Source organism: Phoca vitulina, unplaced genomic scaffold, assembly GCF_004348235.1.
Source record: "Phoca vitulina isolate PV1807 unplaced genomic scaffold, GSC_HSeal_1.0 scaffold61, whole genome shotgun sequence".
Lineage (NCBI taxonomy): Eukaryota > Metazoa > Chordata > Mammalia > Carnivora > Phocidae > Phoca > Phoca vitulina.
Window position 1 is genome coordinate 2,234,503 of NW_022589764.1, and position 26,664 is coordinate 2,261,166.

A 26,664-nucleotide genomic window follows, 5' to 3' on the forward strand; every position below is an offset into this window, starting at 1 on the left:
TAACAAAGTAAATAGAAGGATTTAGAAGGGGAAACAAAAAAGAAAAAGGAAACATCAAATGTTATGAGAACTTCAATATCTGTTGTCTTAAAAATTTAGAACGTTGTTCGTGGAAAGTTTACTCATAACTACATTTTTCCCCCTAAAAATTATGCTTGTTGGGAACTAAAACAAAACACAGAAAATGACAATTTCCTTTTAAAAAGTTCTACCCACTTCATAGCAATATGTGATGGTGCATCCTTCCACACTCATTGTGTGTGTATGTGTATGAACATATATAGGCATGGGATAATATAGCCCATATATGTTCACATTCCATATGTATTTACATGAGTGGAATAATGTATTACATATACGTATGCATATATAGATAGATGGATAGCTAAATACTAATGGAAAACAGATCTATATAATCTTTTTAATGGTTGCATGGTATTTCACCATGGGGATATCATATAACTTAACGTACATTTAGCTGGTTTCAAAATCTGGGCATTCATAAAACAGCAAAGAACATGTAAAAACCCCCTTGTATATGGTCGTTCATTCTTCCCCGATTCAGCTTTTAGAAGTGGAATTCTCAGGTCAGACATCATGGTCATTTGAAAGTTCATTGCATGTTGCCATACTGTCCTTCTGGAAAAGGGTTAACAATCCACATGTTGATGGGCTCTCTATCTTAGCCTGGGACTCCACGTCCTTGCTAAAAGGAGGTTATCACAGTTAAAATGTTTATGTTCGAACATGTGAAAACTTCGGTTACGTGTTTTCTACAACTTGCATTTCTTTCCCTGTTGATGAGGCTCAGCATTTTTCACGTACTTATTGACATTTTAATTTCTTTTTCTGTGAATGATCGGCCGTGTCTGTCATCCCCTTTGTGTGAGTTTATTTTGTATCTCGTGACTTTATTCATGCTCCGGTTTTCATAGTTTTCTGAAGGAACATGACTTTTTTGACCAGATAATCAGTGCTTTGGTTTTAATTTCATCATGACTTTTTGAAGCGGCACCTTCCCTTTTCCCTTTACTTTTTAATTTTGTTACCTTAGCAAATTCTTCACTGTTATCTAGAAAAACTATTTGGAGATGTTATCGTAATGACCGTCCCCTCTGCGGCATAGACACAGACACGTGGCTGAGTGATTTGTGATTAGTTGTATCCATTTGAAGATCTTGGACCCAAATTGCCTATATGATCAATATTTATTCAGTGAGTTGTGAATAAAAATGGAGTGCCGGCCGCCTTTTAAAAGATTCTCAGAGGAAGAAATAGGTCACATTTTAGTGTTCTGAATAACAGTTTTAAAGCTAAACAGTTTAGAGGAAATGAACTTCAAATCTGATGCTCTCTCTGTAAAGTAAAGGTCTCTAAAGGCACAAACTCCACGAAAAGGCTGAACAAACCCTACAGCATAATTGGTTACTCAAAATATTGCTCAAAAAGGAATCTGTTTAAAATTTTATCTTAGATTCTATGCAGCATGTAAGAATAAAATTAAAATGTCTTAATAATTAGAATTAAAGTCACCAGAAAAAATGATGACAATAAATCACTGAAATGATTTCCAACCATGTTTTGACCTTTTATACTAGACACTAATTTTTGAAGACCTTTTGAAAACCGAAACAGAGGATGATTTAAACCATCCACATTCCTTCTGACTTGAGCTTTCACAGACCTGAATGCTGATTGGAAAATCCTGTCATGGTTTCCCTGAAGTAAAAGGGTAATAATGACTATATTAATATGACATTTCAACATGCAACACGATGCAAAACAAGGTAAAAAAAAAAAAAAAAAAGAAGAAGAAGAAGAAAAGAAAAGAAGAAGAAGAAAAAGAAAATGACCCCCAAACACCAACTAGTCTGGATGCAATTTTAGCACAGTGTGGATTTTATTTGCACCCCATTACTCATAAACACCCAAATGTAACTCTTTCTCTAGAACTCCTTTTGAGTTCAATGTGATAATGAATGTGAAGCGTCCAGGCGGGGGAAGCTGGGCGGGGGGGGGGGGAACTTTGTGATTTTGCAGGTTCACACCAGATAGGCATTTTTTATAGCCTGAAAGGGGATGTTTTCTTTTGTTAATGGCTTACAATCCGATGAAAGGACTCATCACTCTATTTTAGTGCTCCGCCACATGGCGCGTATCTTTTATAAATTACAGGCTGGCGTCGTGTGCACTTGGGGAGAGAAAGGTTGGTTTTTCTCGCTGTGAGCCATCCTGCCTAATTGTCGTATGCAAATAAAAGCAATTATAAGGCTTTTAGGGTGAAGGGATGACAGCTGAGTTTGGCAGTTGAGAAGGCCTCACCCACCTTGTTGGCATAGCAACAGGGAGGAAAAGGACAAAATGGTGTGTATACACAGGAAATATATATGTTTTGGTTCAAGAATTTTAAAATACACGCGAATGCTGAAACGTAAATTGTCAATATGTGTAATGAATGCCTTTGTTTCAAATATTAAATTAAACTCTATTTCTCGGCCCTTGGAATGATCCTTGTCATCTAACTACCATTTATCTGCTCTCATTTGTGATTGGAGTTGCTACTTTTAAAGTTCGGTGCAGATCATAACAACACATTCAATAATTAGCAGATTATAAGTTCTTGATTTTAACAACCTTCAGAAACACCACTGGGTGGAAGTTTTGTGAAAGGAAATCCCAGTAAAGGAGATGATGTAATGTGGGAAAATGGTGCGAAGTATGTAGCTGTCAGTGCATAAAGTTCAATATTAAAAAAAAAAAAAATGTTTGTGCTAAAGTGTTAAACAAGTAGAATAAATAGCATGCTACTAGCATACAAAATTAAAATGAGTCACAAATGGATATCTTCTATGGCAATTTATTTCACAATTACTCTTGTGGAAGCTTTCATGAATTAAATATGAGTTCTGTCTTGAAATTAGGTGTTATAAGGCTAAATTACAAGAGGCAGGCAGTAATTGAGGTGGCAGCAACACGGGGTCTGGTGAACTAATCTCTTGCCACGTCACGTGGCCCCCCCTCAGCCAATGAGAAGCCTCCCATCACAAAAACAGAGGCAGCTGAGAAAAATTGATTTCTCATCTGAGCCATATTTGATAGCTTTTGAAATCGAAAATTGAAATTAACTAACCTAAGCCCCGTTGTAACAAAAGAGCAAATTAAATATGCAACATCGTTTCCTATTGGCAGTAAGAGGGCCTGCCAAGGTAAATTTGTAAATAGAGTTTAAGATACAATTCTGTTCTCTCGCTCTCTCTCTTTCAGTGTAAAAGTATAAGTGTATAGTGGCTTTATAAATTATTTATAAAAAAAATCATCAGCTGCAAATGGCCACTGTGGTTAAGGACTTCCATGGAGAAAATCATTGCATTAGGAGAGCTCATTGAATGAATCAAAATTAAAAATCATCCTCAGTGAGTCATAGACATTACTTAAAATGAAAAGTAGGGGTATTTTAAATTTCTTTTTCTGAACTTTGTCTTTTTCTTTCTCTTCCCCAAAACACAAAGAACAAATCTATCACGATTCACTGAAATTAAAACAAACAAACAAACAAACAAAAAACACAACCGTGCTATAAATTTAACCATCCAACCATCTTGTAAATAATTATAAGAATTAATTTTGGTTTGCTAACTGCTGAAAGCAAACCTAGGGCTCCATTTGTAGCATGGGATGCTTTCAAGTACAGCTCTTTTAAAATAATTTCCCAAATGAATCCCAGTGATTCAGCAGGTATGGGTATGGATTTTGAATTTATAAATTTACTAGATCAGATGAAGGAAATAGACACCTGAAAGGCTATATCTTAGATAATCCAAGAATAACAGTTTTTAATTTATTATTTCACTCCTGCCTGTGTAATAGGCTGCCCACAATACTGTTTGTTTTACCACAGAGAAAGTGTTTTTGGTACCCACTTTCCATTGAATTTATAAGTAGGCAAATTAATTTTATATGTTTAAGACATAGATGATTGAAGATAAAAATCATGAGATCATAGTCCAACCCTGTCTCCCTTGTTCAGAGCTGAACCATATAGAATTCGATGACAAGTGTAATGGAGGATATTACACTTAGCCTGCCTGTCAGCCCACAGATCCCATAAAATCATTTTCTGTTCTAATTTATTATTTTTAGTGTCAATCAGACTCCGACGAGATGAGTAACATCATTAGGTACCGGGATCAACTACTCAGCACTTTTTAAATGCAGTTTGAGTGGTTGTCATTATCTGTACTAGAAGACGTAGTCAAGGTTCAAAAGTTTTTTGTTTGTGTAGAAATTTTGTTAGAAAAAAGCCTCAGGAGGATAATTCTTTTTTTTTTTTTTTTTTCATTTCCTTTGTAAAAATCAATTTGCATTGAGGCACCAGGATGCCACACACACATCACTTCCAAACTGTAGGTAATGTCTGGTTTTCATTTGCCCACTGAACCTTGAACCAGAAGTCCTATTGCACAGCCACGCAGACAATTCGCCTTGCTTTCATTTTTTCAGCTTCACTCTCTCTCTGTTGGAGGTGTGTGGGGGACAAATGTGCCCAAGGTGAACAGCCCCACAGGAAGAGGAAGAAACTAAAAATAGACAAAATCTATATGCAGGACAATTGCTCCCTGAGCATTTGTCTTCATCCCTGTACTCAACTTTTTAGAAATGCATTTTTTTTTTTTTTTTTTTTTTTTAATAAAGATTCATTTATTTATTTTAGAGGGGGAGGAGGGGCAGAGGGAGAGAGAATCTCAAGCAGACTTCCTGCTGAGCAGGGAGCCCGCAGTGGGGCTCCATCTCACAACCCTGAGATCATGACCTGAGCTGAAATCAAGAGTCCTACATTCAACCGACTGAGCCACCCAGGTGCCGCAGAAATGCTTTTTAAATAACACTTTTATTTGTTATAAACTCCACTCTGGAAAAGCATTTGGTCCAGATTGATAAATTGCATTATCCAGTGCTGATACACTCAAAATCCTTTTACCCGAATTATGTGATTGAGTTTCAGAACCAGTATAAACTAGATCAGAGTAGGTGTTACTGTTTCCATTTTATGAATGATTAAGAAAAAAAAAAAAACATCTAGAGAAATTTATGAAGGTTTATCATGGATGTCAATTGGTTATCTACCTTGGAGTTGGGAATTTAAATTTCTAGCTTCCGATCACGTGACATGGATCCAATTCTCTTTTATTTCCTGAAATTAGAAATAAAAATTTTAAAATATTCAAGTTTACATCAAATTTTGTGCACAGAAGGAAATATGCTTATAGCTACTCTTTTATTCAACCAGTGTGATATTTAGAATATTCAACACTTGGTGACTTGGGAACTGATCATTAAGGAGGGATATACACTGTCAATAACCTGGAGTGCTATGGCATTGTGTAAGGACTGAATACCAGCTCTGGACCTAACCACTTTTCTTAAGAACCTACTATGTACTGGGACCTATGCTTTGTAATCACTGTCTTTGTCATATTCTCCTTCTGGTTATGTCCTTAATTATGTAAAAACTTTGTGGATATCTAGACATTTACTATATTCAACATGTTCCCCGTGTAGCCCTAATCAAAAATAGTAGCCCTATCAGAAAGATGAAGGACTTCACAAACCTCTCCTAGTGATGAGATTTTGATACTATTAGTGATCACAAAACAGTCACTTGAAAATTTGATCTATCATCGATTTCATGGCATCTACTCTCATCTTATACCTGTTTCCACCTCTGCAAGTAGAGATTCTATTACATGTGACCTGGTGGGGTTGTTTTAATGTCCCAAAGCACATGTACAGTGTCCGATTCTTAGCAAGCTCTCAGTAAATGGTTGTGGTTTTCATTTCAAATGCAGATTCCAGCTTAAAACGAGGATCCAGGCAGACAATGGGTAATAGGCATGCTTTTGGAGGGATACTTACATAAGAAGAAAAGGATGACAAGATTTATTCAGGGCTTGTTTTGTGCATTCTCTAGGGGCATTTCACATTGATTTAATGTCTGATTTTATCCTCTCAATAACCCAGAGACACAGGAACTATTCTTAAAATGCCCATTTTACAGATTGTTATGTTAAACTCTCAGAGGTTAAGTAACCAGGATTCTAACCAACATCTATGTCCAAGTCATATTTTCTTTACACTGAACAACAATGTAAACTGGCAGGTGCCAGGCACTGGGCTAGCATCAACCTATTCTAAATATGTTCTTCAAATAAATAGGAGTTCTGTATAATGGAGAGCAGAGAGTAATTCTTATCTTATTTTTACAAGTTATCTTTTGAAGACTATATGACTTTTTAAGACTATGTACATTCATGGTATTATTAACATATACTTGTGTGGATAAACAGTGTAGAGGAGATACAAGCTTCAGTTAAGTTCTGAAAAAAGAATTCAAGGAAAAATGCATCATATTCATATTCTGATATAGCTCCTTAGTTTCCATTCTGAGCAAGGTCAGATTCATGCATTTTAAGCTACCTTAAGACTTGATAAACATACACTCCAAAGAGTCTTGTTCACTCAGGACGCTAACCCTTCAAATATGGGCTTTGGGGGGGGGGTGGTTATGTTTGCACAATAAGTGTCTTTCTGAAAAGTTTTCTGATTTTTTTTTTTTTTTTCCTAAGTGGATTGAACTTGGAGTAAGTCAGTGAGTGCGTTGTGAGATCTCTCTTCTTGGTTCTGGAATCCTAAGGATCAAATCTTTTTCTATGTTATCAATTAGCACTCCTGTAAGCCAAGCATTCCCTGAGATGTTGGGATTACTTCTGAAAAGACAACCAATGTGGTCCCTGTTCTTACTGTGCTTCTTTCTCCTGGTGGATGCAGACAAAGAGACAGCTACTATGAGACATGTGACAATGGAAATGAAAGTTGTCATGGGAGCATCTAGAAGAGATAACTCACTTGGAACTGGGAAATCAGAACAAGTAGTACTTTCTCAGCTAAGAAGGAAATTATTCAGGTGAGGGAGGTTGTGGGGATGAGACGGGCTCAATGCAAGGGTTCCAAGCAGAGAGAGACAGTGTATGCAGGAACCAAGAGGTCAGTGGAAAGCAGGGTCCACTACAAGAACCAAAGTCAATAAGTATAGCTGGAGCATCGGGTGTGGGAAGTTAGAAAAGAAACTGGAGTGGAATGGAAGAGAAAGACAGAGGCCATATTATAAATGTCCTCCAAGCCACAGTGAAGAGGATAATTCGAGGACTTTAGGGTTCTTTGAACAGGCGAAAGATGTAATAGAAATGTTCCCTGCTCACTGTATAGCTTAGAGTCCACAAGACAAAAGAAAGGGAAAATGATTCAGCAGCAATTTGGGTAAGACATGGCAAATTTCCACTGGGATGGTGCTGATCTTGGTGATGGTGAAAAGTGGAGAGTTTTGATGGCTATTTAAGATTTGATCATTAACTGACCCATGGGGGAGAGACTAAATGATAAACTACTAACTCCTACACACCAAAAATAGAAAGATAACCCAAAAGAAAAAAAAAAAAAAATGGGAAGGAGAGATGAATTAAGGAACTTACATGAGTGGAAACACAAGGGGCCACGAAGCACATGAAAACACACTCAACCCCTCTCCAACCAGGGAAATGTGAATTCACATCAAAGTAAGATGCCATTTTACACCCATCATATTGGCAAATATTGAAAGATCTGACAAAGCCAGCAAAAGTGAGAGAGAATACGAGCATTATTCCAAGCAGTCTTTGATATCACTTTGGAGACCCATTTGGCAAAATCTAGCAAAGGTGAAAATGTAATGCACTCTGTCCAGAAAGCCCCCTTCTTGGTGTGTATCCCAGAGGAAATCATGTTCTTGTAAAAAAATGTGCGGAAACATACTCATTCTAGCATTTGTATTCGTGTTTGTACCATTTGAAGAATAAGAAATGCTAGGTAACGTCAACATCTCTTGGTATGGAATGGATACTTCCATAAGATACACTGACTCAACGACATAATGTATAGCAATTAAAATGAATGAATCAGGTATCTGTGTGCCAATGTGGACTCTATTCAAATAATGCTGGGTTGAAAAAAAAATCAAACATAATGTTATATGCCAGAGTGACACAAGTTGGTTAAATTTCTAAAAGATGTGAGTGAAGATTATATATTGATGATGGGATGTACACATGGAGTAGAGCCAAGGAGACGTGCACTGAAAAGACAGAGCGAATTCACTGTAGTGGTTGGATCTGGGAGTGCAGAAGAAAGGGAGGAGGATGGGCTGGGAGAAACCATTGAGTGAGGCATAAAGGGAGCTTCACCGTACCTATAATGTTTTTATTTTAGGGAAGAAAGGATTACAGACCTCTGTTAATTCTTGGTGGTAGATACAAGGATGTATGCGCTATTATTTCGAAATTACATGCATGCTTAAAGAAACTCTAAGGTAGTGATTGGAAACTGTCCATGTATTTGGAGTAAGATATGAGCAGTGGTGTGAGACTACTTTTGTGGCATTGTTGGGAGAGAAATCTGATGGAAGAAAGCTGCAGGGTAAGGAGAAGAGAAGAAGAAAAGAGGAATTTAGCACCTTTTCAAAGATGTTTGTTCCACTGCATAGGGAAGAAAGAGAGAGTGATATAGTTGAAGGTTTTTATTTTACTATTATTATTAGAAGGAAGAACTGGTACTTATTTAAAGGCTGGTGGGTTGGAGCTAGTTCTCAAAGAGGGAAGAGGGGAGGAGGTGCAGAGAACATGGAAAGGGCGAAGGCTTGAGTAGAGAAAGGACACTTCTCATGGAAAAGGAGAAGCAGGAAGGGTGCGTGGAAAAATACATTTAGGCCTGGGTGAAATTGGCAACCTTCCATTTCTCATGGCCCCAACCTCTAAAGTTGTGTGATCTGCTTCAGCATCACTCGTGGCTGCTGACTTATGCACTCCCAGGACAAAACTGGAGACCCAGCTCTGGGGCTGAGACCAGGGCATAACCAAATTCAGACGCTGAGAGTCCACATTCATCATTAACCAGAGCCGCTACCAGCCCGGAAAGACCCATTAGGCACGTTTACCTTAAGATCCACTCGTCATTTCGACCTTCTCCAACACATCCACACAAGCAATAGAAAAGTTGAAACTTAACAGCGCTATCCAGATTTGGTAATGAGAACCTTGGAATATAGTTCAGCAAACACACAAGATTTTTCTCATTTTGAAAAACAAATGTTCTTTGTTCATCATCACATACGTGGTGCATTCGTGGGGGGACGCCATCGTGATGCCACAGGACCTTGGTAGCGGTGCTGTGCAGAGCTAGGCAAATCATCAACCGAATTTACGATTTTGTAACTTTGTATGTTTGTGTATCAGATTTTCCAAAAACAAGTCCCCTTCAAAGGATATTAACAGTCAACAGGGGGGATGGTTTCACTTCTTTCTGAAAAATGCAGGAAGGGTGAGAGTCACTCTAGAACCACCCCCCGCGAGCCCCCCGTCTTCATTGATGATGTCCCATTTAGACGTGGCCTCTTTCCCTGACATGTGGGCTCACCAGCACTGATTGATCTCTGGCCGACCTAGGGAGCCTAAGCCCTCCAGGCCTCTAGGTCAGTCTTCATCGCAAACCAGTTTTCTTTTCCAGAAGATTCAGTTTAACTCTACTTGGTGCTGTCTCCTTTCAGTAGGAGGGACAGAAAAAAATAGTTGCGTCTTGTTCCTCTGCTGTCTCCCACAAATGAAATGAAATAAAAGAATAAGATAAAATACAGGCAGTTGTCCGTTCTCTGAACTCTACAGACTCACTCACCCTGGTGTTCAGGTTCAATTCAACGAAACTACTTCAGTGTGATTGGTTTAGCAATCTCGTGCGTGTATTGTGCTTCCTTCCCTAAGCTCACTGCTTTCATGGTCTTCATCCAAAAGGAGAAAATAATCAGGATACCGGTCATTCCAGGAGGCTTCAAAAATGCTCACGGCCTTAAAAATCAGAGTGGAGACAGAGCTATCCTGAGAACATTTCTGTAGAACAAATTCTGCAGAGAATATTCAGCCGCTGGACAAGGTTGATAACTCTGAGAAGCCTATAGAGGCCTTTAATCTTAAAACTGCCAGTACAAGGAAAAAAGCCCCTTCTGTCCACGCTTCAGATCTTTGAAACAGGTTTTTTTTTTTTTTTTCTTCTACTGTTTCTTTTTCTTTTAATTCTCAATTTAGAGATTGTTTAGAGCAAAAGAGAGTTTTAAAGTAAGTGGGGCAGGAGCTCCTTAAAAAAAAGAAAATAAAAAGAAACTGACTTGATTATCTGAAACTTTTATGTGCTTACAGAGATTAGAACACTGAGAAGTTTCTTAGAAGAAGAATGCTGGTTTTGTTAACATCTATTTCAATGTATAATGCTTTAAAAAATTATACAGTTTTCAGCAGAATGAAGCTCAAAATGGGGTTGCAAATGTCTTAAAAATGGACTTTCTGTTCAGCATTTATTATCTAGACTCTGAAACCAGTGTTGTACGAGTCACAGAGCTGCGTATTTCAGTAGTCACCCACTGACTCCCCATGAAGGGAAAACCCAGCAGTTGCTCTGAGAAAAGTAATAGATTGATAAAAACATACACAGGGACACCTTTCTACGGGGGCTTTAAAAATGGATTGTAAGCGTTTTGGGGTGTTTTATTTCTTCCTCTGCAGTGGAGGGGTGATTTGCTCAGTTTTGAGTTTTTCCAATCTCCAAAGTTTCACTGAAAGACCCCTAGGTCTCTAACCTCTCAACTACCTCTCACAGGGTTGCAAAGATCTCACCCCCCCCCCCCAACACCTACAGTGTAACGCTAGCTGCAGGCTACGGTTATATAATATCACAGAGAAAGATGAGGAATTACATTATTGTCGTTGCTGGAAGGCTATATTATAGCTATTTCAGAAAAGAGATTTATAGCAGGATTTAATGAATGTAACTAGTTTCCTTATCAGTCAGTAACCATACCCATGGTGTGTGTATGGTAAGATTAAATTAAGCCATTATAATAACCTTACAAAAGGTGAATATTTGGTGGAGGCAAGTCTGGCTAGACGAAATTGCATTAGCTTGATGCCATGGTATTATTCATTTCGACATAGGTTGTTGGTCAAGTCTGCCCAAAATGTGCCTTCTAGTTTTTAGGCATTTCCCTTATTAAGGAACGTGAAAAGGTCTAACTTTAGGACGTAGATATTATTGGAGTTATCAATCTCAGCCTACTTAAAAATATCACAGGCTAAAACTTTGGAGCAGTGTTCTTTTGCAAAATTAACATTTTCCACCTTGGAGCGATTTTCACACATTTACTTTTACTGGGAATTATTTTTTCAGGGATCATTATATGAAGGGTCATTATATGGATAGGCTAGAATACTGGAAGATTTGGAACATTAATTCAGATTTAAGAAATATCAGTCTGGAGCTCAGGAAAAATCATCAACAGACAACTATAGTCTATTTTAAAGGCTTTATTTAACACCAGCTCCCTGGTAATTTGTGTATGTATTTAATTTTGAGGGAATCTTGCCTCACTATTAGCAAATTTTGGACATAAAATTTCCTAGGTTGTTATTTCTCCCTGTACTGAGATTTTCTTGATGTATGTTCTTCAAACTTGAACTTGAACTTAATCTAGGCTAAGGAAGAAAGATTGTTTTGTCACAATTTTTAAGTGATGATCTGGGAAGGTCAGCAGGGCACTGTTAGCTTTTCTATTTTGGCAATCTGACTGAATATTACAGTTTTGTAGGGGGAAACAAACAAACGAACAAACAAATTAGATTTTCTACAGAGAAAAAAAATTATCTGAAGCCAGAGAAATGTATAGCAATGTTTCTAAGTCTTAAGTGTGTTATTTGCTATTAGATTATTATCTTGTGCAGCTTAAAAAAAAAAAAAAAGTTGATACACATTTAAGAACTGTCATCTCACTGCTGGGCTTGGCCATCCCCAGTTCAGACAATGGCACTCCCCAGTGACACATGACCCACAGAGCTGCTCCTATAGCCAGCAGGGAGAAAGCTTAGCTGAACCCCCCCATCCCGCCCCGCCCCCCGACCAAACATTCTGGTTTTCCTGATTGACTCTGCTCATGTAACCCATTTGTAAGAGTAGTTATAAACCATAGTGCAAGTTAGGGGCTCAAAAGACAAGACCCCTCCCCTGACTGCCTGGGGGAATTGGCAGAGTTGGTTAATCTCTCTTGATCCTGACTTCCCAGGTTCAAACATTCCAGGTTCAAACTTCCCTGACGCCCAGGGCAGATAGAGTCCTCATACAGTCTCACAGCCTCCTTCTTTATGGTCTTCCTATGGTTTGCGATTACACATGCACCTGATAATATTATAACGGTCTCTTTCCCCCACTTAGCAATTGCTCACTTCAGCATCCTCAGCACCTGTCACAGCACCTGCCACATAGTAGGTGCTCAATAAATGTTTGTTGTGTGAATGAAAGGGTCCACTGAACCATTCAAATGTTTTCTTATATACAGATGTCAGACTAGTGGGTTGCTCAAGATCGAAGATCCCTGAGAGGTGAGTGAGTTAATCTTAGACTAACATGGTACCTCGATTTTGTGGAACATATTTTCAAACAAATTTTTAAAAAACTTGTTTTACCTATGACATTGCCTTAGATGAAAGAGGAAGGAGGCTTTAGGAGACTCCAAATGCCACAGAATGGTGTTTGTTCGTTAATGTCAGTGAAATGTTTCTATCAAGCAACTCTTTGTATATTTATTTATGTGCATCAAAGGACTCAGTCCATTCGATCTGAAAATCCTTTCTGAGCTGAGCAGATAATATGGGGGAAATAAAAAGCAGAAGGCTCTTATGTAAATAAAATGGCTTGTTATTAATTCATTATTAAATATTCCTGTAAAAATTTGAATAACAAAACAGCATGTCTCACTGTGAAAAAATTCACAGGTACAGTAATTTGAAAAACACTTGACTCTATTGAATGTTCTCCTTTCCTCAAACATCAATGCGATTCTAATTTAAAATAACCAATTTGCTTGTAAAACAAATGTTATATACCATTTAAAAACTGACTGTCTAATAATACCTCTGAGTTTTTCTGTGTTCTGGATATCTAAGTATTTACATACACATTACTAACCCCTATTAATTTTACTTTGCAATCAGTGGAGGCCTTAAATTTTATTTTTAGCTAGAGAATTGCTCCTGCCTCAGGATCCATTTCAAGATAAAATTAATTTCAACCTACTGATAGAAAGGTAGAATTTTAGGTTACAGATTTTAAGCTAATGCATTCTCTATTTTCTTCCAAGTGTATATTTAACATGGGGTTTTTATGTTTTCTCACTTTCTAGAATCTTCTAAGCCTTAGCTTAGTTAAGGATTTACTTTATTTGTCTAATCACAACATAATAATGAAATATTGTGGATTTTTATCATAATCCCATACAAGTAGAGGACCCTGATTCTTTTTTTTTTTAAATCATCTAAAATTTTGGACCATGTTTTCACATGATGGTTAGTTTCTCATTGATTAAACTAGTCCTTTGTTTTTGGAAATATTTACTAGTCGCTGTGACAGTCAGCTCTGCTATCAACTTTCTTATACAACGGACACCAAAAAAATTGTATCTCAACATTGCGTTAAAACTAAAATAAACGTTCAGAATTTTTTCAAAGGTTTAAGACAGATGTAAATAACCGAGGAATATTCTGCTCGGCCATTGTTGGAATGGTATTCCACAGGGGATATTGTTAATGTGACTGACAAGTCAATTATATCCCATTCACAAATGTTTTGATGTCTGCAATATTAATAATACTGCATTGCCCATGAGAAGTGCTACCCTAACTACTGGCACGGAATAGTCACAATAAATGGCAGCAAATGTAATTCTAACCTCTGACTCTGTGACAAACAGCATGGGTACTCTCTGCCGCTCTGCCTTTAATTTCAGTGGGCATCAAAGGAAAATTCAAGCGCCTTGAAAAATAACTCTAGCCCCATGCCTCTGATAAAATAAAATGCTTACCCACAGACATAAATTACCATGGAAATAAAAAGAGGACCAAAAAAATTACACAGTTTCCTAATGCTCTTAAATCAAAGTAGCAGAGGGAGCGGAGGGCTGTGAGCCGAGCACATGTATTATGCAGCCTTGCTGCTCGGTGAGCAATCTCTGATGGCTTTAATCCAACAGGTTTGCTCAGTTGATGATGGGGGGAGTGTTATCCACGATTTTCAAGAACAGAGTCTTTTAATAGTCATTTCGGTGGAGGCCCGCTTGGAAGTTTTTGCTGGGCAGACATTATAAATTAGAATTTAGTCAATAGAAGCCATAACTATGATTTAATAGTTACAAAACTATCGGCTCAGTGGGATTTTGGGTGGCAAATCCACTGACAGGCAGCCTCCCTCCCCACTCTCTAAGTCATCTTTGCTCTGTCTGCTCTGCCTGCCTCCCTCCTCCATCCCTTCCTAACTCCCTTTCAAACTCCCTTCTTACTTTTACACGAGAAACAATTCTCCTTAAAAATAAACACACAAACAAGCACATAAAATGAAAGTCCTCCTTGGCACCTTGTCCTTTCTCTGAGGGAATTATTGCAAATGGTGCACTGTGCGTCTTTGCCGTGGGTCCGTTTCTGTGCAAGTACATGCCTATGCAGGTCCAGGTACAAAAATATAATTGGTGCGTTTTAAATCACAAATGGGGTCAAACTGTTCGTATTGTTTGTGGTTTTTAAACACTTGATATGACTTGAAGTACTTTACGTTTCCGTATGTAGCGATTTCTAGATAGAGCATAGTTTAACTCTTCCTTCCTTGACAAAAATAGAAATTGTTTTCAATATTTACTTTTGAAATACTATTACTATCCATTTATTATTGATAGTGATATAAAGAATATATGTGAGTGGTACTTGTGTACATATAGGGTTTTCTCTAGGGTTTAAACCAGAGGTAAGTTTGTGGAGGCAATGAATGTATGCGTTTGCAGTCTTACTGAGTGTTGCCATGTTGCCGTCCAAAGGACCTATGCTCATTGGTCTTACCAGTGTCTGTCCGATTTCTTGTTACTATATCCTCTCCTGTTCTTGGGGTTGTCCGATGTGTTGACTTTTGCAAATCTGATGGATATGAAATGATACTTCTTTGTGATGTTAATTATATTTCCCTGATTACCAGTAAAGTTGAGTCTATCTTCATTTGTGTATTGACATTTTGTGGATTTTCTGCCTAGTCATTGCCCTTAAAAATAAAAAAAATAGCAGCTTATTTGAGAGATAACTCCCAAACCTTAAAGTTCACCCCTTTAACATGTACAGTGCAGTGGTTTTTGTATATTTGCAAAGTTGTACATTGATCATCCCCAAAAGAAATCTCATAGACATCCATTAGCAGGCACTCCCCATGAGGCTTCCCTGGCAACTGCTAATCTACTGTCTGTCTCCATGGATTTCCCATTCTGAACATTTCATATAAATGGAATCATTCACTATGTGGCATTTTATATCTAGCTTCTTTCACTTAGTGTATCACTTAGTGTAACGTTCTCAAAGTATTTCATTCTTTTTTCTGACTGGATAATAGTCCATTATATGGATATACCACATTTTGTGTATGCAATCATCAGTTGATGGACTTTTGGGTTGTTTGTACTTTTGGCTTATGAGCAATACTGCTATAAATATTCATGAACAAGGTTTTGTGTGAACGTGCTTTTAATTGTCTTGGGTATATACTGAGCAGTGGGATTGCTGGGTCATATAATGATATTTAACCTTCTGAGGAACTTCCACATTGTTTTCCAAAACGTCTGTACCATTTTACATTCCCACCAGCAAAGTATGAGGCTTCCAAATTCTCCACATTATTGCGGAACACCTTGAGGGCAGCAGCCGAATTGCTCCTTGCATTTAAATGGCTCTTGCTAAATCTCACTCCGATTTTCCTCTCCCTCTCCTACCTGGAAGTTTCCAAGAGTCTAAACTCCACTTACCAGACCAAATGCATTTCTTCTAACTTTGCCTCAGTCACAAAGCTGAAAGACAAGGAAGGGGTGTGCCTAAACCACATACCCTATATTGGATCTCAAATCAGGTGCTCCTTAGAAATTGATACCAATAGCTAATGTCTATTCAATACTTCCTACATGGCTGGTATAAATCCACACAACAATCCCATGAGGGAGGTACTGTCATCACCACTTTGCATGCAAAGAAATGAGCACAGAAAGAGAAGGTAATGTGCTCAATTGTCACTCAACTAGAAGGAGGTCTTCAGATCATCTAACTTTTGTGGCCAGACCCTGACCACTGAGCTCTATTGTCTCCTGTTAGGACTCATGCCCATGTGACTGTGTCTGGGGACCAACCACTATCTATTATAAAATTTCTATGGAAAGTCAGGTTCTAGTTCCCCAAAACATGTATATATTTCAAATGGGCCTCACTAATGAAAAGTTTGCAAGACTTATTTGAGGGAAACCATAAAAGTTGATACAAAACTACAAAAGAAGATCCAAATGAATAAAGAGATATCTTACGCTCCTAGATGGCAATGCTGAAGATTACAGTTCTGGCAGTCCCTATCAAACTGATACATAAATTTAATAAAACCCAAAACAAAATAGCAACCGGACTTACTTGAAATTTAACAAATTATAATATTTATCTCAAAAAATAGCATATTAGAGTATCCAATAAAGTTTTAAAAAGAAAAGAAAAAGACAAAGAATAACTGTGGAAATGGGGGACTGCCATATAAATAGCAAACTGTATTATAAAACCATAATAATTAAGAGTATCCATTGGTTTGCCTTAAATAAATAAATCACAAGAGAGAATAGAAAACTTCAAACCAAACATATACATATATGTAGATAGATGGAGACTGTATGTATAGGAATTTAATATGTGACAATGGATGGATTTTGAAATAGTGGAGAAATGGCAAAATATCCAGTAAATGTTATTGAGAATACTGTCTGTTCAAATGAGAAAAAACAAACAAAACAAACGAAGAAAAAAGCTACATCACGATGGAAAATATTAAAAATGAAGTACAGATAAATTTAAAAACTAAAGAAAGAACCAAATTATTAAAAGAAACTCTTAAAAGAATTTATTTTATTAAAAAAACACTTTTTATTTAAAATACAAAATGCAGGTGCCAAAAATCAATAAACTTAGCTTCATCACATGTGTAATGTATGGAAAATATAATAAATGGAATTCAAAGTCAAGTGGTCAAGTGATAGACGTGAAGAAAATATTTACTATGGCAAACAAAAAAAAGAACTATATTTAGAATATAAAAGAACTCCCATAGGCCAATGAGATCAAGAAAATCTACCCAATTAAAAAATAGTATCAAATTAGCCAAAAGTGGAAAACAAGAATAGTGAAGGACTGACACTTCATAACTTCAAAACTTACTACCAAGCTACAATGATTGACAGTGTGGAACTTACATAAGACTGATATATAGAATAGAATGGAAGGTTTGTTCGTGTTTCAGGAAAAACACGAACAAACCTTACATTTATGATCATTTGACTTTCAATAAGGGGGCCAAGACTATTTGATGGGGAAAGAAAAGTTTTTCAACAAATGTCTCTGGAACAACTGATATCCAACGCAAAAGAGTGAAATTGGATCTCTACCACTGTAATGTAAGAGTTAAAATTATAACCTTTTGGAAGAAAACAAATGAGCAAATCTTTGTGACCTGGGATTTTGGTGCCACAATGACAGCAAAGCAAAAGTGACAGAAGAAAAAAAATAGATAAATTTCCCCTCATCAAAATTTAAAACTTTTATGCTTCAAAGGACACTATCAAGAAAATGAAAAGACGACCCATAGAGTGGGAGAAAATATTTGTAAAGCATATATCTGATAAGGGTCTTGTAGCCAGGAAAAAAAAAAAAACAACCTACAAGTCAACAATAAAGACAAATAACTCTATTTTTAAATGGGCAAAAGATTTGAATGAACATTTCTCCAAGGAGGATATATAAATGGCCAATAAACACATGAAAAGATGCTCAAAATCACTATTCACTAGGCAAATGCAAATCAAAACCACAATGTGATGCTATTTTATACCCATTGGGCAGACTATTATCAAAAAGACAGATAATAAGAAGTATTAGAAATGATGTGGAGAGGGGCACCTGACTGGCCCAGTCTGTAGAACATGTGACGCTTGATCTCAGGGTCCTGAGTTCAAGACCCATGTTGGACGTGGAGCCTGCTTTAAAAAAAAAAAAAAATATATATATATATATATATATATATATATATATATAGGGTATCTGGTTTAGGCACACCCCTGACTCCTTCCTTGTCTTTCAGCTTTGTGACTGAGGCAAACTTAGAAGAAATGCATTTGGTCTGGTAAGTGGGGTTGAGACTCTTGGAAACTTCCAGGTAGGAGAGGGAGAGGAAAATTGGAGTGAGATTTAGCAAGAGCCATTTAAATGCAAGGAGCGATTTGGCCAAGGTGCTTTGCAATGACACTCTCCACCAGAGGCTGCCACTGGGTCCTAACAGCCTCCCCGTTCCTGGTCTCCTCCAACCAGCCCCCCTCCACAACCACAGGGTCTCCTTAATATGCAGATCTCACCATATCATTGCTTGTTCTTAAGCCTTTAAAGGTTTCCCAAAGCGCTCAAAGCAAGATCTAGGCTCCCAAAGGTGGTTGTAGAATCTGGCCCCTTATTATTTTTAAAAGTGTCCTTGCATCTACCACCTGTTTGTATTATATCTAGTGAAATATACTTTGAAAACAAATGTATTTAAATGGATGGACAAATATTCTTCTTACCCCAGATCTCATGGCCCATTGTTTATCACACAGAAACATGGTAGAAATAAATACTGTAAATTATCAATAGGTTGTCTATTGTCTTTCTAGTTAATTTATACCATGCTAGAGGACATGAAATCCTGCATACAATATTTTCCACTGGACACACATTTTAAACTCCCATAGAATTTAATGAAAGCTTAAATATTGCCCAGAAGGTCAATGGTGAACCCTAGGGTGGCCAGTAGGGTGTGGATGCCAACCAAGATGGATCATAAGATAAATTTAAGCTTACCTACTAATTTCTGTTAAGGTGTGGACAATCAGGAGCCAAGGGAACAGAATGCTGATCTCAGTTCTGGGACACACTGGCCTTTGACCCTGAGTAGGTGTAGGAAACTTTCCAGGCCTTGCTCAGTTATCCACATGCGAACCCACTAGAAGCTCTTCTGATGTTCTCTTAGGTTTCATCAAACTAAAATAATATTGTTGTTTTGCCCCTCTCTCCAGGAGAGACCACAGATCCCTCCTGCATTCTGAGTTATTTGTTTACTCCTTGCTGAAGGAGGTTGGACACAAATGAAACAGAATATCTGGCCCCTACCTCTGTAGAATTTGCAATATATTACAGAATGAAGTGATACACGAACCATTTACTTTAATTTCATGTTTTGGTGTTTTGAGGTTGGCTAATGAGCCTGTTTGTGCAAAATCCAATTACCCATTCTATTTCTCACCCTCCGCTACATATGTGAATACATTCATTACCCTCTTCCCCAGACCACTCCCCAATACCACCAACCACATAAAGAGAGCTTTGTGAAAGGGGTGGGATTCGAAGCAAGGGGAGGGGCAGACTTGAAAGGGAGGGCATTATTCCAGGTCTCAGAACCAGTGTGGAGGAAGTGTAAAATCAGGAGTGGGAAAATCAAACATCAAGAAGTTTAATTTGGAGAGAACAGAGGGAGCCTTGAGGGTGAGGGTCTTCAGAAGGACAGAGTGGAGAAGGAGGAGTGGAGACATTTTTCAAACCGGGATTGAATGACAGCCACAAAAGAAGGGAGACGAAGAGCAGAATTAATCTTCAAAAAAAGAATAAACTAAGACACAACTTCATAAAGATATTAAAATGGCTGAAACACTCCCTTTGTGTTCCTCAAGTAAGGGTAAAACTGGGTGAAGTCCAAATACCTACCTATGAAGTGGCCCCGAAGTTAGACATTCGGTACCCCTCCAATTATATCTGTAGTGTCGTCAGCTGGGCATCTGTTCTCTCATCAAAGCAATGTGACATTTAAGACACAGAGTCAAACAGATGGCTGTATTTTGCTGAACTGGACTTTAATGAAAAAGTCCAGATTCTTTTGTTGCAGAGGAAAGGGATTATTGCCTTAGAGGGTGTTCATCATGGGGGAGAAAAGATAATGTTACATCAAAGAATTGAAATGGGGAAGAGAATATTGAGATGATTTTACCTCTCTTGAGAGAGAGAGAGAAAGAAAGGAAATATATAATGTGAAATATTCCAAATTCATGAATGAGAAAGCTAAAGCCTGGATCCATGAAAAATCCTAGGTACTCTAGGTAAAATGATAGAAACTTCAGTTGACCTGATTCAATGCAAAAAAATTAAGAAATATTGAATGAGATATTCCTTCCTCTAAAAAAATATCAGACACAAGAAGTAGGATTAATACCATATTATCATAGGGGAAAGGTTGCAAAAATTTACATTTGCCAAAAAATCTCAGCCTTTCGAGCCGAACGACCTCCAAATGACAAAGCTACTCTCGTTTTGACAGGTTGTACATCTCTTCTTCCTGAGGAATTTGTTAGGTGCCCTCTAAACTAGGTTGCACCTTTGGGAGTTTGCTAAAGGGAAGTTATGTCATCAGCTTTGTCTCAGGACATCTTGTCAGAGATCATCGCTTGTGGTTGGGTCCATACCTGTCACAAAAACAACTTCTTAGGTTTACTGACATTTTTTCCTGCAATTTAAATGGTTTTGAAACTCCCGATTTTGGAGTTGCAATTTCCCAAATAATTATCTTTGTAACACTTTAAAAGGGAAGGTATAGAAGAGGATTTATGGATATGGTTCTTTTCCAAAGCTCATTAATTGAATGCAAATAAATTGTAAACTCATTATAATGCAGGGCGCTTTAATTAAAAATGGGTACATGTGATAGAATAAAAACAGCACAATAATGAACTTTACTTAGAATTTGATAACCTTTTATAAAAATAGTTCTTAATCGGTAGCAGAAGGAGCACAGGAACCTTTGAGTATTGTTTGTAAATGTAGATGCTTTTTCAGTAATTGTCTTTATAAGTAAAGTCAGGCGGAGGGAGACTTGCTCCCTAAGGCTTTGAATTCACTGACTGCCTGAAAAAGTTATGAGCTGCAGTGTGGCGTTCCAGCACAGCACTGGCAGAGATTCTCAAAACCAAGTGTCTTCCGAGAGGTTTTCATTAGTTCACTCAGGACCAACTCAGTAACTCATGACACAGATGGCTTCAAATCAGGGGTTTTAAGTGTGTCTTCTAATAACTACAGGCAAAGGAGAAATCAGTTTGCTTTCCTCTAACTCATAAAAATAGCACCGTTTGTCAGATAAACGTAAAAGGAAGTCATCAGTGAACTTGACTTTGACAAATACAAAAGGTTCTTAAGCAGCGTGTGTGAGAATGATTACATGTTACATTGGATGTGTCTACTTTAATGGAACATTTTCCCCCCTTGATATTTGAGTCCATTTAGTTTATAACATAAAAAAAAAAGTCAAGTCTCAGTACCCTTAGCAGGATAAATAGAAAATCAGTCCAGTCCTTTCTTTAAAAACTCTTTCATTATTAGAGACTTTGCTACAGTTGAAGTTTATGCATACCCTTCTGGATCTTTCTGTGTGTGTGTGTGTGTGTGTGTGTGTGTGTGTGTGTGTGTATCTTTAGTGGCAAAATAAGTTCACACTATATGCACTCTTTTGTAATCTGCTTTTTCCAGCCAAAGATCTACACCTTTCCAATTCAGTAAATGTCCATGGACTGATACTCAGCCTGTGCTTGGGTGACACAATTGACCCCAAATATTCTTTGCAGGGTGAATTATGGAACCATGTATTGAAGTTGGCTATTATGCCAAGTGAGTCTTTTCCAACCAGCACATTCTCTTTCTCCGGACTGTAACTTTTTAGAGAGAATGAGCCAGTTTGTCTGCAGAATGTCCTCCCCATCCCCGCTTTTGGATTTGTCTGCTTTTTTCCAATTTTACTCTTTTTGATCCATTATAACAAGATTCTCTTTTTGCTTGGATGGTCTGTTTTAATTTTTTTTTTGTTAGAAATTAATTCTTTAGAGAATAAAGTATAAATTTAAATGGTAACTACTATAGCAAATAAAATGTCCAGAAAGCGAGTTAGTTTGCACAGCTCTGTTGCATCATTCACTCGGTACCCCTTCCTGTAGAATCATAAACATTCCCCATTTGGACATGTGGGTTAAAAAGCAGACATAATTCAACATTTCCTTTTCCATTCTCTTGCCTTCAATACCGTATGGATGAATACAAATTTTAGGTCATAACGTCCTTTAATAAAAAATTGAGATTAAAGATTCAGTTCCTCGTGGTTTGTTTGTTTCCAAGTAGTGCTTCTAATAAGTGATCAGCGTGAATATATGCTCATATGCTGTAATAATTTGAGATCATTTTCACTGTCCTCATTCCTGTAGGAAGTTATGAGTTGCTTTTTTATCTTATATCTCTGATCATCATTTGAAAATAATGATGAAAATGGGTTAGTAATCCAGGTGTCAATCATTTTCCCAATCTCTCTGATTTTTACATAAGTGTATGAACATCAGAGAGATTTTTTTTTTTCTGGGGCAGAATTTTATAAGCCTTTTGGCCAATATTAACTGTATACTACGCAATGATAATTAGATAAGAGCTTTAAGTGGACTTAAAATTTATGTACTCTTAAAAACTAACCAGAAGTCTACATCAGTGTTATTGTCTATGATGTATTTACCAAACAAATGTATTATTACTCTCTAGAATTAGATATTTAGGTTTATCATAATAAAATGTTACCATTTAAAAACAGAAAACATTTACAGAGTGCTTACTATGGGTGAGGTGTGGAATAAGTAGTTTGTAAGGATTATTTTAATTTAACCTCGCAAAAGTCCTTGAGATATAGATGTTGTTATTTTTTTAAATTTTTATTTATTTATTTATTTATTATTATTATTTTTTTTTAGATTTTATTTATTTATTTGAGAGAGAGAGACAGAGATAGTGAGAGAGAGCACAAGTGGGGAGGAAAGGGAGAAGCAGGCTCCCCACAGAGCAAGGAGCCTGATGCGGGACTCGATCCCAGGACCCCGGGATCATGACCTGAGCCGAAGGCAGATGCTTAACTGACTGAGCCACCTAGGCGCCCCCAAGATGTTGTTATTATTATACCCATTTTACATCGGATACAAAAAATAGAAAAGTTGAAGAGTGTTTTTATCGGGGAGGGGGTGCTTTTAAAAATGTACGTTTGTTAAACAAAAGTAGAAATCTACTTAGTGGCTTATATTTTTCAGAGGTGTCTATTTTAGAACAGTCCCCTGGAGAAGTGGTCTGCAGTAGTTGTCTGCCGTATGCCTGTGTGGAAAATACCTACCGAAGACACTAGCATTTATTCCCCAAATAGGAGGAGCCGGGAAATCAATATCATGTCAGTACCATGAATTTAGCCTCCGGTATTACTCTAGCTTACCACTGAGGATACTGTAGATGAGAAGGTTTAGATTAGCAAGCTTTTTGAGAGTCTTCATAATAGATATCAGTCCAGAGGAACCCCCCACCAGCCCCCCAAACAAACAAACAAACTTTGCTTGTACTCATTCTATTGGGTATTTGCATTTACTTTACAATTCTTCCCACTAACACTCACCGGCTGATTCCTATACCAGGAGTATTTAAATGTTTTGAAAACAGACAAAAAAAGGGCATGCGAATAGCATCCATGAAAGACTCTGAGCTTGATGGTCTATTTTCTTTTGGAATAAAAAAGCAATAATTTGTTTCTACTTAAATATCTTATGGCGAGTTTAATCATCAGGTATCCAGAAATGAATAACCTGAGTAGAAGAATGAGTATTAATTGCATAGTTTTAGCCGTTATTGTGACCCTTCAAACATTTTATGATTTAATGAAATTAGTAACTAAAATATATGAATGTTGGGGAAAAAAGCAGAGTTCAGAAAATAAACATTCTACTTAATTTCTAGAAGGAAAATTCTTAGGGTATACTAATTGCCACACTGTGTCACGATCCAGATAACTGATTAGTTATACTCCTAGAATGGATACTAAATGTAGTCTGGTTGAAGAAAAGGGCGATGTTATTTCCAGAGTGGGGATTTGAGAATGTTTTTAAAAGGTACCCTAAATCAAGAACATCTATTCAAACTCAGTTATCTAAAGCAATATTGGAAATGTTATTTAATAATGATTGCTGTTAATTGGGCACTCATTTTATGCTAAGCACTTTAACTGAGTTATTTTAACCTTTACAATAATTAATATCATTCCCTGTTTGCAGATGGGGAAACTGAGGCTCGAAGAGAAAGTCAGGATCTAATCCAGGTATCACAACAGAGACTGGATTTTTCCTGAATTTCAAAGCAGATCTGTTCTGAAGTCCAAGCCTTGACCTCTACATTATAATTCTCCCACACTTTTTTGAGTCCAGCTCCGTTTAATACTGAATATTTGATGCTGAAAGTATTGAATTGTTGAATGTAATCATGGAGATTCTACCAAGGATCACCCACTGTGATAGAAACAAGGTATAGAAAAAAAAAAAAAAAAAAAAAAAACAAGGTTTAGAGACCATAAATCTGGTATGGCATACCCTAGAAGTTTCCAGACAAGTAGAAAGAGGGTAAGACAATTATTAAGACAAGGTAACTATTTGTATTCTGAAGGGTGAATTTCGTATTTGAGCTTCCTTTCATGGAAGGTACAAAAGTCACCAGTCTTCCAAATATGAAAGCAATAAATACTTCTCATGGGCAAAATGTATCCCTGTCACATCCAGAGCAAAATCAGCAGAGCTAAATAAAGAAGAGAAAGTGCCTAATGTTCATGGACACTTTCTGGAGTGTCCATTGTAACTAAATTATTTGATCTGTAATATTTACCACCAAGTTTCCTAGATTTCGTTTCCTTACTCAGCCGTTAAATGGAACATGCTTTATCAGACATTGAAATAGACATTTACTGTTCCAGCATGATGATAGGCAAATGTACATTTATCAAAATCCAGAGAAAAGGGTGTTAACCGTTATAATCAACACTTAAGACATCAAAAATGATCATTAAATGTTATAGTATAATGAAAAGTCATGGGAAGCGCTTAATATGTTTAGCATCTGAAATTATTGCTCGGATAGTACAGAAAGGCAGCTTCTTTCTGGATTCTCTATCTCACTAGTTCCCTTCCCCTTGGAAAGTATTGGCAACTATAATTTTCTCCAGAATGATGTTTTCTGCATATTAAAAATCAAGCTCCCTACAACTTCTATTTCTATGTAGATTCCTCATTTCCTCTGACATTGGAAGAAACCTCTTTATGGAACTTAAGAAACTGAGTGATTATTTGTCCATGAGCTTAAAATGTGAACACTGGGGATTATCAAGTACGTGTCATTATGAGAAAATCACCTGCTTCAAACCAGTTTTTTATAAGCCACATAATACACCTTAATAGAAATTTTGTGCCAATAAACACCATGCACTGACTATAGAGAGGTGATTGGTAAATTCCAGCAACCAGCAGGGTCCCCAACACATAGTAGGTGCTCATCAAATTGATTTTTTTTGTTTTTAATGAAAGAATGAATGATAGGCATTTTAAAAATCCTGAAATATATATCATATCATTTATGAGTCACACGTATTACTTTAAATATTTTCTTATTCGGGGATGCTTTAGTGTATTAATAGGGCAAGAGGGCCCGCAAAACCAAAAACTTTTAGTTATTCAACTTTCATTTTGTCGTGGATGTTGCTTCCGATCCGAACGTCCGATGGATGTTCATACGTGAATGACCACAGGGCCTCACTCAGTGAACTCAAACGTCACGCTATGTTCATTCCGACATAAACGGAGCTTGAGTTGGGCTTTCTGCTGGTCACCCATTAAATGATCAGATAGCAGGATTTCGAGTGTAGATTTGTGTGGCAAAAACGTGTAAGCAGCTATTAACCTGCAGATAATTGCCCTGAGCCAGTTCACACAGGGTCCATCGAGGTTGCAAACTGGCCAGCATATCAACTTCTACAGGCTCAGAAACCGAAGCAACAAAGAGAGCGTGTGGGCGCGAAGGAAGGACCCAACTGCCGGTGTCTAGTTTCTCATAATGCAGGCTAAAGTTTGGCTGTGATTTGGTCCGCAAAACAAGGAAGAGCCTTCCAGGTTGGAGGAACCAAGACAGCAGGGACTCTCAGCCCCCTTAGGGGCAGGGCCAAGTTGGTATGGAAGGCTCCACCCACTATCAGCCATGGGAATTCGTGGCTCAGACCCTGCTCTGGCCGGTTTCCTCTTTTTCCTCTGACATTGGGGCAAGGTATGGCTTCCTCCTGGGTTTATTTTCTGTCTTTTTTTTAGATTTTATTTATTTATTTATTTATTTATTTATTTATTTATTTATTTGACAGCGCGAGCAGCAAGCACAAGCAGGGGAAGCGGCAGAGGGAGAGGGAGAAGCAGGCTCCCCGCTGAGCAGAGAGCCGGACCTGGGGCTTGACCTCAGGACCCTGGGAGCATGACCTGAGCTGAAGGCAGACGCTTCACCAACTAAGCCACCCAGGTGCCCCTCCTCCTAGGTTTCTAATACCTCCACG